The sequence below is a fragment of the Ranitomeya variabilis genome, chromosome 1 (assembly GCF_051348905.1).
Source record: "Ranitomeya variabilis isolate aRanVar5 chromosome 1, aRanVar5.hap1, whole genome shotgun sequence".
Lineage (NCBI taxonomy): Eukaryota > Metazoa > Chordata > Amphibia > Anura > Dendrobatidae > Ranitomeya > Ranitomeya variabilis.
In genome coordinates this window covers 1,062,770,516-1,062,783,309 of record NC_135232.1, presented here as the reverse complement: position 1 = coordinate 1,062,783,309, position 12,794 = coordinate 1,062,770,516, and positions in this window count along the sequence as shown.

Below are 12,794 nucleotides of genomic sequence, written 5' to 3'. Positions count from 1 at the left end.
GGTCTGACTGTGTCCCGGCTTCCACTATGTTAACCCAGTGGGCCGTCAGCGAGATGTACCGTCCCTGCCCACAAACACTTGTCCACATATCCGTGGTTAGGTGGACTTTCCCAGTAACTGCATTGTTGAGGGCACGGCTAATGAGGGACATGTGCTTATGTAATGCGGGGATGGCACACCGGGAGAAATAATTGTGGCTGGGGACCGAGTACCCAAGGATGGCTGCCGCCATCAGGTTGCGGAAAGATTCCATCTCCACGAACCTAAAAGGCAACATTTCGAGCACAAGCAGTTGCGAAATGTGGGAATTTAGCAGTGTGGCCTGTTGGGCGTTGGCTGCATATTTGAACTTGCGTTCCAAGGACTGGAGTATGGACAACTGAATACTGTGCTGGGACAAGGACGTGGACGTGCTTGCTGATGGTGCTAGTTGAGTGTGTGCAATGACAGGTGCAGGGCAGGAGGCATCTTTGCATGCACCATGGACAGGGGATTGGCTTGCATGCACAACAGCGGAATAAGCAGTGGTGTCACCCGCAGACACTGTTCCTGGACCCTGGGGTTTGGCCCACAAAGTCGGGTGCTTTGCTGCCATGTGCCTGATCATGCTGGTGGTGGTCAGGCTGGTAGCTTTGCTACCCCTACTGATGCTGGCATGGCAGGTGGTGCAAATGGCCTTTTTGAGGTTATTGGCAGTCTTTAAAAAACAACCAGACTCGAGAAGACCTAACAGTTGTACTGGCAACTTCTGTTGCGTTGGTGTTACAGGGAACGGTTGCCCGCCTTCTGTCTGCGGCCTCCACACTGCTTCTTCCTGCCTGTTGGGGTGCTACGCCTCCCTCCCCCTGCGTGCTGCTGTCCTTGCTCTGCAAGTCCTCCTGCCAGGTTCGGTCAGTTACTATATCATCTACCACCTTGTCTTCCACTTCCGCATCCTGGTCCTCCTTCTGACTTTCTGGTAATTGTTTCTCATCGTCCACCTCTTGTGACACCTTCCCACCGTCGCCTTCGTGTGACCGTGGCTGCTCAAATATTTGGGCATCGCTACATGCGATCTCCTCTTGCCCCGCTTCAAGTGGACCGGGCGAGAGGCACGACTCTATAAATGGAAAAGTGAACAGCTCTTTGGAGTGTCCAAGTGTGGGATCAGTTGTTTCCAGGCACTCAGCATGGTGGGAGGAAGGAGGATCAGAGTGAGGAATATGCGGTCCAGACTCACGGCTACTGAGACTTGAACGTGTGGAAGACAGGGTGGTGGTGGTAAAGTGACTGAAAGCATTATTCGCTATCCAATGAACAACCTTTTGACACTGCTCTGGGTTCAGTAGTGGTGCCCTAGTAATTAGGACAGAAAGGTCGGGCGAGAAGACGTGGGTGTTTGTTGAGGAGCAATTTCAGCTTGCCCACGGCCTGGGCCTCAGCCTCACCATCACGTCCAGTTCCCTGTCCCTTGCCATGCGCCTTGCCCATTTTAAATAGATGACAATATTTTCCACGTTCACGACAAATGGCTGAATTTGGAGCAAACTTATATGTGATCCGTGTGACAGAAAGCCACAGTTTTAAATAGCTGGCCTGTAGGTAACTATTTTTAACAGCAAACTGGTGTCAATAACTTCGGTAACACACTGCAACAAAATTTAAATGGAGGCCAGAAATGGCAGGATTTTGAGCGCATTTATATGTGATCCTTTTGACGGACAAACAACAGTTTTAAATAGCTGGCCTGTAGGTAACTATTTTTAACAGCAAACTGGTGTCAATAACTTCGGTAACATACTGCAACAAAATTTAAATGGAGGCCAGAAATGGCAGGATTTTGAGCGCACTTATATGTGATCCGTGTGACGGACAAACCACAGTTTTAAATAGATGGATTTTTAGTGCTGTAATATGGAAAGGATCTGGCTGTATTCTGCAGTGCCAACAAGCAAATGGAGCAGAAAAAGTGTTCTCTGGATCGCTTTTTAAGGAAATAATCAGGATTTAGATCCAAGAAAAAAATATTCCTGGCTCCTGATACTTAGGGCTATGTCTAGAAATATCTGTAAAAGCAGCAGAGAGAACTGGAATGGACCCTCTTGCTAGTCACTGCAGTCTGCCACATACACTGCCTGTCTGCCTAGCACTGATATCTATGCAGCTGGATTAGTCCTCAGAAGGACTGTTAGTTGAGATGGATATGTGTCTAATATATTGCGGTATACCTACACTATCTAAGAAACAAGCAAATATCTGCCTAGCTCAGCAGTACCTCTCTCTACACTGCCTGATTCCGGAGTAGACTGTGACGAGCATGGCGGTGCCAGGTCTGATATAGACCTGATGACACTGTGCAGCCAGCCAATCATTGTAATGACACAACCAACATGGCTGCGGCTTTACAGTGTGTTGCAGACAATCCCTGTATACTCATTGCTCTCTAAAGAGCGCCAAACATGCAGGGAGGGGACCCGAGCTCCCGCCGAGCAACCCCAGAAATACTCGGTGAGCTCCGAGCATCTCGAGCAGTGAGATGCTTGAGCGAGTACCAAGTAGTGGCAAGCATGGTCGCTCATCACTAATCAGAACCTTTTCGGCCAATACGGTGGACCAAACAAAGGGAAGAAAGCCTCCAAGAGCTCTCTGGTGAGCTGGATTAAAAAAATGATCACAGAAACATATACAAATCAAGATCTATCTCCTCCAAAATCCCTAAGGACCCATTCCACTAGAGCCGTCTCCTGGGCTGAAGGGCTAGTGCTTCAATGGAGCAGATTTGCAAAGCTGCTACTTGGTCCTTAAGGTACCTTCACACGAAGCGACGCTGCAGCGATAGCGACAACGATGTCGATCGCTGCAGCGTCGCTGTTTGGTCGCTGGAGAGCTGTCACACAGACCGCTCTCCAGCGATCAACTATGCCGAGGTCCCCTGGTAACCAGGGTAAACATCGGGTAACTAAGCGCAGGGCCGCGCTTAGTAACCCGATGTTTACCCTGGTTACCAGCGTAAAATCTAAAAAAAACAAACAGCACATACTTACATTCACGTCCCCCTGCGTCCACTTCCTGACTGACTGAGCGCCGTACAGTGAGAGCAGAGCGGTGACGTCACCGCTGTGCTGCTTTCACTTTCACTTTGCGGCGCTGAGTCAGAGGAGGAAGCAGACTGCAGGGGACGCAATGTGAGTATGTGCTGTTTGTTTTTTTTACATTTTACGCTAGTAACCAGGGTAAACATCGGGTAACTAAGCGCGGCCCTGCGCTTAGTAACCCGATGTTTACCCTGGTTACCAGTGTAAAATATCGCTGGTATCGTTGCTTTTGCTTTCAAACACAACGATACACAGCGATCGGACGACCAAATAAAGTTCTGGACTTTATTCAGCGACCAGCGACATCACAGCAGGATCCTGATCGCTGCTGCGTGTCAAACGAAACGATATCGCTAGCGAGGACGCTGCAACGTCACGGATTGCTAGCGATATCGTTATAATGTCGTTTCGTGTGAAGGTACCTTTAGTCCATACCTTTACTTAGCACTACAGATTAGACCTATTGTATATAAGAGATCTAGCCTTCGACAGGAAAGTCCTCCAGGCTGTTGTCTCCCTCCCTAGGCATTGTTGTCCCACCCTAGGCATTATTCTTTGGTATTTCTCCTGTGTGCTGTTGTGGAGGGGATTAGAGAAAATAGAATTACACTTACTGGTAATTTGGTTTCTAAGACCCTCCACGATAGCACGTGTAATTTCCCTCCCTAAGCATGTTATGTTCATTTGATTCTTTGGTGTAAATAAAAAATTCAAGCATTCATTCTGTGTGGCCCTTGGAAAACACTGATGATAGCGGGAAGGGGAGGGCTATTTAAACCTTTATTTATGAGACAATACCCATAAGTGACACCTCTTTAATGTGCTTCTGATTAGGTGATCACCTGAACCGAATCTTATTTAATGAAGGAAAGTATAAAAAACCCTGCTGTGGTGTTCACAAACCTCTTGCAATAGGACAAGCTGGATGGCAAAACAAGTGCTAGTAATATCCCAAAAGTAATAGGAATGAAAAAATAACTTTTAACCATGCCAAAGGAGTTGAAAAGAAAAGTCTTGAGTGAGGAAAAGAAGAGCTCAATTCTGGCTTTACCAGCAGAGGGACACAGTGAGCATCATGTTGCCTCCATCCTTAAAATTTCTAAGATGGGAGTCCATTACAACAAGGTCAAGCAGCAGACATTGGGGACAACAAAGCTACAGACCGGCAGAGGGCGAAAACGACTCTCCACTGACAGGGATGACCGTCATCTTATTCGAATGTCACTCAGCAACCGCAGGATGACATCAAGTGACCTACAACAGGAATGGAAAATGGCAGCTGGGGTGAAGTGCACAGCAAGAACAGTTCATAACAGGCTCCTAGAGGCAGAACTCAAGTCATGTAAAGCAAGAAAAAAGCCTTTCATCATTGAGAAGCAAAGGAGAGCCAGGCTGAAGTTTGCCAAAGACTATAAGGATTGGACCATAGAGGTCTGGAGTAAGGTAATCTTCTCTGATGAGTCTAATTTCCAGCTTTGCCCAACACCTGGTCATCTAATGGTTAGACGGAGACCTGGAGAGGTGTACAAGCCACAGTGTCCTGCACCCACTGTGAAATTTGGTGGAGGATCGGTGATGATCTGGGGATGCTTCAGCAAGGCTGGAATTGAACAGGTTATTCTTTGCGAAGGACGTATGAATCAAGCTGCATCAAAATTTGGTGTGCAATTTCTCCTGAGTACACCGATACTCCATGTGTAGAGGAAGACCACTGTTTGGGAGCAAGGAAGCAAAGGAGCATCGTTTTGACTTTTTCAACTCAAAATTGGCTGAAATCGAGAGCGGATACTATGTCGAGTTAGCCCCTGATGTGCCTAAACAGTGGAAAGCCCCCAAAAGTGACCACATTCTTTAAACTAAACCCCTCGAGGAACTTATCTAGTTGTGTGGTGAGCACCCTGAAACCCCAGATGTTTCACAGAAATTTATAACGCTGAGCCGTGAAAATAAAAAATAATAATTTTTTCCACAGAAATTTTTTTTAACCCCAATTTTTTTTTCACAAGGGTAACATGAGAAAATTGGCCCCAACATTTTTGGTGCAATTTCCAGAGGAAAACTACTGTTTGGGTGCACGGCAGGACTTGGAAGGAAAGGAGTAACGGTTTGGAGCACAGACTTTAGAATGGTTTCACCCCACCCATTGTGACAGCACCAATCACAACATGTCACATGGGTTTTGTTTTTGTTTTTTTACAACTTTATTGTCAAACCGCTGTGATTGGCTGATCAATACTGAACAGCCAATCACCACAATCGCTGACATGGAGGGGGCGGTACAGGCCCTTCTACGGTGCCATGCAGGGATGGCCTTCTGTCAGACAGCAGCCATCTTAACCCGGTCACTGCGCGATGACGGGAAATACAGTGTGTCCATAAAGTCATGGTGCACTTTTGACCAGTCACAGGATCTACTTATAGTTTACATTTTGGCGCCCTTTCTCTGGCCCAATCATATCAGACCTGTTCATGAGGAGAGATAACAAGAACCAATCAAAGAGCACAAACTCATTTAAGCTGTTGCTGAGCCTTCAGGCAGATTAACCCCTGATAAACTGAACTCTGATTAATACACTGCCAGGTCTGTGACATCATGCTTATGGAGCGCCCCCAGACGCAGGGCCGCGGGGTACTCGGTACCGGGCCTCTCTGTCTCAGTTCTGGGGTGGTCACGGTGGCTAGACCCGGTCCGTGACCTTGCTAAGGGGCGTCCAATGAAAGGGGTGATGATGGTGCGTGGTGCAAGGCGCAATGAATAACGAGGACACAGGGTTGCAGTCTCTTTACCTCTTTACTGAAGGCTTCGGGATCCACAATCCAGAGCACTGCTAACAGGGCTGGCTGATATCGGCCGGTCCGAAGGCACATCCAGAGTTCCCTTTGCAGGTGGAAATCAGTGCCTACCTACTAGCGCCTGTGTGTTGTAGTACTTCCCTGCTGAGCACCACGGGATAGTCCTCACAACTGTTGTGTCTGTTTCTGATGTTCTTTCTCTCTCCGTCCCCCAGATGATATGGCTAGGATGCACCCATATGACGGGGTAGGCCTGGAGTTATTTTATAGGGACCCTAGAGACGCCCCTCTCCCACAATTGCCTCTGTTGTCTGCTTAGGTGATTTAGGTGAGACAGCCAACCTATAATTAACTGTCCTGCCGCTGTTTGAAGTAATGCTTGGAGCCCAATACTTCCTCGGCGTTCCGGCCACCGGCTACGCGCCTCAGTAGGATGTTGCCACGATCTTAGGGCACGACTCCTACTGGTTGTATTCTCCTTTGTGCTGTGATCTCGTTTCTCACTTCTCCACAATAAACCTCGCTTCGTGTCCTTTCTTAAGATGCCGCCGCAACGGGTGCAGGCGTGGCTCCGTAACGATCTGTCCTTTTTGCTAGGCCACTGTCAGGATCCCACCCCTGACAGAGACCCCCCTGAATCTTAAAAAAACACCATTAGAGGAAAAACCTCCACTATACTAAACAAAAAAACACCAGAAAACAGGCAGAGATGCTTACCTGTTCAAGGCCTCCAACAATTGCACTAACCAGGGTGCACCAGGCCCAAATAGAGATAGCAAATATACAGGTGCAAATAATACCTATGCAGCCAACCTACAATCAGGAATTGGCCGCTTGGAGCACCCGTGCAAAAAATAGTCTGTATGTGGCATGTTCACACAGGAATGCAAAATATATGGTGCAAAGCCTATTAATGACGCCATATGTATAGCGGGCTAACCATGATGCATCCTGTGTGAACAGAGGCCACAGTGTACAGAGCCATCTAGGGCCCAGGCGCACCCTGGAAAAATATACAGTGCACCAAAAACATAACAATGTATGCAAGGTATTGGTTGATATTATGGCCACAATATTGAAGCTGCCAACCCACGTCAAGGGTCCTTGTATCTTGGCAGTCCTAATCTAAAAAAACACCATTAGAGGAAAAACCTCCACTATACTAAACAAAAAAACACCAGAAAACAGGCAGAGATGCTTACCTGTTCAAGGCCTCCAACAATTGCACTAACCAGGGTGCACCAGGCCCAAATAGAGATAGCAAATATACAGGTGCAAATAATACCTATGCAGCCAACCTACAATCAGGAATTGGCCGCTTGGAGCACCCGTGCAAAAAATAGTCTGTATGTGGCATGTTCACACAGGAATGCAAAATATATGGTGCAAAGCCTATTAATGACGCCATATGTATAGCGGGCTAACCATGATGCATCCTGTGTGAACAGAGGCCACAGTGTACAGAGCCATCTAGGGCCCAGGCGCACCCTGGAAAAATATACAGTGCACCAAAAACATAACAATGTATGCAAGGTATTGGTTGATATTATGGCCACAATATTGAAGCTGCCAACCCACGTCAAGGGTCCTTGTATCTTGGCAGTCCTAATCTAAAAAAACACCATTAGAGGAAAAACCTCCACTATACTAAACAAAAAAAAACCCTGAATCTTCCCAGGAACTCCCTCTCTCACAGGATGTTGCCTGGGCAAAACCCAGTCAGCTTCTCCCTAACTTCCTATCCAACCCCCAGTTTTACCAGAGTGTGAGGAGTGGCCTAATACATAGAACCCTTTGCTCCCCCTGGTGGCCGGAGTGTGAAGTGCAACGACCAGGACTCTGGGGAGTTGCACTCCCCCCCCCCGGTTAAGTACAGCACTCCCGGACTGGGAAGAAGAACAACAATACATGTTAGCAAAAGACATACAAAATTGTGAAATGCAATGAACAAGTAAATTTAACAGTGCTTCCCTTTATGGGAGGTGAGGACACTTGAACGTTACAAACGGAAACATATTTACATTTTTACTCAAGGTTATAAATAACACTTATGACTAACTCGACTATAAATAACCATCATTACCCAGCCGGGTATTCTATCTACTAAGTGCAAATTTTGAACAATAATTTAACTTTTCCTTTAAGGGCGTATAAGCTGAACCCACTAAAGGCTTACTATAAAACTCTAAAATATAATTCTCTGACTTTGAACATGCAGGACCGCCTGGCTACTCGTCCGGGCCTACTGCCTCTTTTCTTCTATAAGCTCAATTTTTATTCACAGTATAAGATCAATCAACCATCTCTCTATGGTTTCCAGGAGGACCCACTAACCCCTACGGGTTCACTTTCTTTCAACTCTTTCCTGTCCTCAATCTCTAGTAACATCATCAAACATTTCCTATTATTTCTTAAATAACTACACATTATCCAATCACTATTCAACATTCTTAAAGTAACATTATACTTAAGTGCAACACATGAACATTCCCTTTAAGAATAACCCTGGTCGGGTTTTAGCAGCAAAACAGTAGGAAAAACAGTTAACTATAAACAGTTAACTATTTACATTGGTTCCAGTTTTAAGGTTTACTCCTGTTCAGGCGGCTGCAGCTCCACAGGTAGCAATGGGCGAGGCCATTCGCCCGAATACCTGCAGCTACCAAGTGTTGTACCAGGAGCTCCCTCGCTCCAAACAGGGGTCTGGGTACCCACAGTTTTAAATCCTGAGATGGCCTGGGCACTAGCCATCACCGCAGTCAGTTCTCTAGCCACCACAGTGGCGGTGGTGGCAATAGTGCAGGTCTTGGTCTTGACGATGGTGCACGTCGGGGTAGCAATGGTGGTCTTTGTGGTAACCGTAGCCTGACCACAAGGGGGCGCCTTCACCGCGGGGGACAACTTCACCAGCAGCTTAGTCGGGGGTGTCACGGAGCTTCGTCTCTTGTGGACGTTCAAGGCGAACCACCCCTTTTCTCCGAAGTGCCGGGTGTAGGTGACTTCATCCCCCGGGTAGAGATCCCAATCCGGGTGGCCCTCTCTAAGGTGGGACTCTACATCCCTCCGATTCACAAAAACTTCAGCGTACAGGCCCGGCTCCTTAATGAAGCCCCAGCCCCCACGGAGTTTAAAGGCGGTGACAATGCCCTGCCTGCGCGGGGCCTGGTGGGTGGTGCGGTCCTTGCGGGCCCGGTCCTTCACTGCCAAGTCCCGCTGATGATGGGCCTCCCGCTGGGCCTGGTAACCCTTCTCCTTCTTCTTCCATCGTTGGTCTAGCTGGGCCTGATATTCCGCCCAGCTAAGGGCCTCCACCATCCCCCCTTCCTGCGTCTTCACCCCGGGGAACCCCATGAAGACGGATCCTGGGTTCACCCAGCGACACACTGTGCGCTCTGCATAGACCTCGCCCGACAAGGTGATGGGCGAGATCGGGGCCTTTAAAAGGTGCTCCATACCCGTGGCCTGGTCCCAGGGGGTAAGGTGCTGGAGTATATAGGTCCCAGGGAGAGGGGGTGCCGCGACGGGGCCTATCAGCAGGTCCTCTGCTGGGGGGCAGGGTCGGCAGACTCACCGGCCAGTGCGGCGTCCTCCATCGCAGCTGGCTCCGCCGGCGTCGGCAGGGGCATCGGCAGGAGCTCCGGCAACAACACAGGAGTCGACGTCGGGGAGTCCTCTGCTGGCGCCTCCTGGTGCAAGGCCTTGGCCTCCACCCGCAGTTGAAGGAGCTGCTCGATTAACTCCTCCATCTCGACCTGCAAGAGGTCAGTGCCGACTGTGGAGATTTGACCGTTCTGCTCTTCCGGGTAGCTGGGGGAGTCCTCCGCTTCCACCCCACACTCTGGTTCTGAGCTATCAGCCATGGCATCCTCCACGTGGCACACTTCCTGGTCTTTTTCCCGCTCTCTCCTGTTATGTTGGGCTGGTGGTTAGGAGCACTAGAAATGACCAGATGAGCAAACTAGCAATACAGGACGAGCTCTGGGAAGTGGGAGCTCTGCTGACCGCAACCCCTAATCCTATCACAACAACTAGAAATAGCCATGGAGCGTTCCTGACTCTGCCTAGACGCATCTTCACAGCCTAAGAGCTAACTACCCCTAAAGATAGAAAATACAGCCTACCTTGCCTCAGAGAAATTCCCCAAAGACATAGGCAGCCCCCACATATATTGACTGTGAGTTAAGATGGAAGTCACAAACACAGGAATTAAATAGGTTTCAGCATAGGAGGCCAGACTTAACTAAACAGACTGAAGATAGAAAAGGTATCTTTGCGGTCAGCATAAAAACTAACAAAAAAACCACGCAGAGTGTGCAAAAGAAACCACCGCACCGACTCACGGCGCGGTGGTGCCACTCTGCATCCCAGAGCTTCCAGCTAACAAGAATAAATCATAATAGAAAGCTGGACAAAAACACAGTGGTAACAAATAAGCTAGCAGGGACTTAGCTTTTGCTGAAGTAGACAGGTCATCTGAAAGATCCAAGAGAACTGAACCAGTACTAGGACATTGACAGCTGGCATCAAGTAACGATCTGAGTGGAGTTAAATAGAGCAGCCAGCCAAGGCCTGAACGAGATCAGCTGGAGAAGGAATCTCAGAACCAGCAGCTCCACTCACAGCCACCAGAGGGAGTCCATGAACAGAACTCGCCGAAGTACCAATCATAACCACAGGAGGGAGCTCGAGAACAGAATTCACAACACTCTCCTCCGAGGGCGGTTTCTTTTTCTTTGTCTCCGCCCTCCATTAAGGATTAGGAGGCGGATCTCAGCTGCTGACGGACATGTCCTCAAGGTACAGAAATATTTAGACTGGGCGGCCATTGTCTTTCGCGCTCTTCAGCTTGTTTACGCCCACTTCCACGCCCTTCTTCTTCTCCTGCGCTCCTCTTAGCGCTGTAATGGCAGCGGTTTTGGCGGGAATTTTTTTTTGCGGCAGATAGCAATACACAGTCTTTGCAATAAATCACGGTTCAAGCACAATTCAAACACAGTTCCAAGGCACACATGACCTGATTCTTCAGGCTTAAGTAGATCCTGTTCGTGACGCCAAGTTGGAGCGCCCCCAGACGCAGGGCCGCGGGGTACTCGGTACCGGGCCTCTCTGTCTCGGTTCTGGGGTGGTCACGGTGGCTAGACCCGGTCCGTGACCCTGCTAAGGGGCATCCAATGAAAGGGGTGATGATAGTGCGTGGTGCAAGGCACGATGAATAACGAGGACACAGGGTTGCAGTCTCTTTACCTCTTTACTGAAGGCTTCGGGATCCACAATCCAGAGCACTGCTAACAGGGCTGGCTGAGACCGGCCGGTCCGAAGGCACATCCAGAGTTCCCTTTGCAGGTGGAAATCAGTGCCTACCTACTAGCGCCTGTGTGTTGTAGTACTTTCCTGCTGAGCACCACGGGATAGTCCTCACAACCAGGGCCGGCGTCAGCGGACGGCAGGGTCGGGCAGATGCCGGGGCCCCCTGACTTCTGGGGGCCCCCCGGCCCCCAGGATCCGACGGCAATTTTTTTTTATTTTTTTTTTCTTACTTGGGACTGGCCGCCGACTCGCCGATCCAGAGACAGAGGGGACGGAGGAGACGGAGTCCCCGCTGAAAGCCCCGCCCAGCCATATGTTGCCCGGCCCCTCCACGCGGAACGTCCTTCAGCCGTTGCTTGCTGGACCCGGAAGCGAGCCACTGCTGCACCCCGGCGGAATTCCGGACGCAGAACCCGCCGGCTCGCAGGACACAGGTGGCTCTGTCTGTGTCACAGTCACAGAGCCACCGGCTCCAGACCACGGCCGTCGGCCGTCCACTTGCCCATCTCGATCTCCCCATCTCCCCTCGTATCGGCAGGTTCACCGCCGCTGGCCCGCTGCACACCACTGTCACCACACCTGCCCGCCAGAACCAGCAGACAGCAGCCAGTAAGTACTCAATTAACGTCCACTATGTATATACATATGTGTTACTGTGTATATATCATATGTATTTGTATATATGTGTGAGTGTGTGCAGTCATTATACAGTATGGAGCATCATGTGCGGTCATTATACAATATGGAGCAGCATCATGTGCAGTCATTATACAGTATGGAGCATCATGTGCAGCCAGTATACAGTATGGAGCATCATGTTGTGCGGTCATTATACAGTATGGAGCATCATGTTGTGCGGTCATTATACAGTATGGAGCATCATGTGCGGTCATTATACAGTATGGAGCATCATGTGCGGTCATTATACAATATGGAGCATCATGTGCGGTCATTATACAGTATGGAGCATCATGTGCGGTCATTATACAGTATGGAGCATCATGTGCGGCCATTATACAGTATGCATGCGGTCATTATACAGTATGGAGCGTCATGTGTGTTCATTATACAGTATGGAGCGTCATGTGTGGCCATTATACAGTATGGGGCATCATGTGTGGTCATTATACAGTATGGAGCACTGTGTGGCCATATTTTTTTGTTTATAACTATTGTATATGAAACAGTGTGATCAGCAGTGCTAAATGGGTGTGCTTGGGACGTGGATATGGGTGTGACTAATTATGAATGGGTGTGGTCAGAGGCGTGGCCTAAAATTTGCCGCGGCGCGCTTCGCGCGCCGCAAACTTTGTCCCTCTTTCCCATCTTCAAAAGTTGGGAGGTATGTATAAGGGGCTGACTTATATAAAGCCCCTCTGCTGTATGGTTTTATAGAATTTACAATAGCTATCATTCATGTAAGAAGTGAATTCTGGCATTGTACTATACCTATATTTCTCTGCTGTATCTGTGCATCATGAATTGTGGTGTGTGTTAAAGGGGGGGCCCACTGAGACTTTTTCGCCCGGGGCCCTCAAAAACCTGGAGCCGGCCCTGCTCACAACTGTCGTGTATGTTTCTGTTCTTTCACTCCGTCCCCCAGATGATATGGCTAGGATG